This window comes from Mesitornis unicolor, unplaced genomic scaffold (genome assembly GCF_000695765.1).
Source record: "Mesitornis unicolor isolate BGI_N332 unplaced genomic scaffold, ASM69576v1 scaffold26891, whole genome shotgun sequence".
Classification (NCBI taxonomy): Eukaryota; Metazoa; Chordata; class Aves; order Mesitornithiformes; family Mesitornithidae; genus Mesitornis; species Mesitornis unicolor.
Genome location: NW_010166176.1, coordinates 1,348 through 2,878, shown reverse-complemented (window position 1 = coordinate 2,878; position 1,531 = coordinate 1,348). Strand labels below are relative to the sequence as shown.

The 1,531-nt window shown below is 57.9% G+C and overlaps 1 protein-coding gene across 2 annotated transcripts in view; it reads right to left on the bottom strand.

The window, feature by feature from the left end:
* BCL2L1 (BCL2-like 1) overlaps nucleotides 1-1,531 on the bottom strand; it is a 16,272-nt gene that overhangs the window by 13,425 nt on the left and 1,316 nt on the right. The gene's annotated exons all lie outside the window — the stretch shown is intronic.

Sequence of the window (1,531 nt, the reverse complement as noted above, 5' to 3'; positions counted from 1 at the left end):
GGCCTGCCACAACTTGCATCCCTCTCACCGCGACCTGCCCAAAGCACCTCTCCCAGAGCTTTTGTTCGCCCGGGACAGGCTCGAACAGCTCCCGTGCACCAAACAGGTTTCCCTGAGCAAACAGAGGCCGCTGGGTCACGGAGAGCGTAGGGTGGCACTGTCACCGTTGTGCAGGGACAGCTGGCTGAGAGCCGAGCCGAGCGGAGCATCCCCACGCGTGCGGCGCTCGGGAGCTCTCATGGCTGCACCGCACGGCTGCCCCCCCCCGGGCAGGGCCACGGTGGATCCCGAGCGTGCAGGAAAGCTACAGCCGAGGCGTCAAACCAGCACCGGTTGGGGTTTGCAGCCCTGACTCTTTTTTTGGGGGGGTTGGTGAGGTGGATCCCCCCCCACTGTGGCCTTCACCACCCTGCCTGGCTCCCTGTCAGCAGCACGGCCCGAGCGGGGAAGTTAAAAGCCCCGTTCAAGGTTAGGAGAAGAGAGCAAGGCTGCGTCCCTGGGTGGGAAAGGCGGCTAACGGGGATCTTCAAAGCCAGGGCTGGTGGGCGGGTCAGATAAAGAGGAGTCCTGACCCCTCTGCAATCGGTTGAACAAATATTTGCTCCAAACAATGAATATACAGGCAGACACAAAAAAATGGGGAGTCTAAACCGTGCTGGTTGGGGGTGGGGAACGGAGGGAGGAGGTATTTCATTCCCGCAAGCAGGGACCAGTGATTTTCCACCAGTGATTTAATCTAAATCCCCCAGAGAGTTCATTTACAAAAAATCAGATTGCATTATCGCCTAGGTCTCCAGGATACAGCCCAATCCGTCACTAACAGCAACAGCCACACTAGCTTGGAAACCTCAATTTGATCGCTCAATTCCAAGACTAATCTGTGGCTTTAAAAGCCAAAGGCAGAGGGAGGGGGAAAGGAACTCCTGCGTTTGGCAGGGGTTATCTGCAGGATGAGAGAGCTAATGGGCCAGGGAGCCTGCTGAAATGGCCAGCACATCCCTGGTTATTCATCAGAACCAGCTCCCCTGCCCCAGCAACCCCACCCAGGCAGTGCCCCAGGGCGGCCGCATTCCTGGGATTCCTGCACCCTGGGTGAACCAGCTCCCTCCACCTGGGTGCACCGGCGGCTTCTCCCTCTTCTCCAAAAACCTTTTGAGCCCAGCGCTGTGCTCTGAGCCCTCCTGCCAGAGGAGAAGCCCCGGTGCTCCCACAATGCTGTGCCCAAAGCTTCCTGCCCCCTCCTCAAGATGCATGGGCCTGGCGATGGGTTACACGGAGGAGGCAACTCCTCATCGTGCAGAAGCTAAAGCCTGACAGCGTGAACTCTTTCCAGCGGGCAGCAGTAAAGGTTACACCAGCAGGGAATCGCCGAGATGGAGAAGCAAACAGAAAATTCAGACATCTGTATGTCATATACCTCCCGCTGGCAGCGGCGCGCAGCCGGACCCGGCATCTCAGGAATGCTTCCTGAAGAAATGCTTATTCATGTTAAAACCTCACCACCAAAAGCCTACGGGGTTTGCTGCTGGGG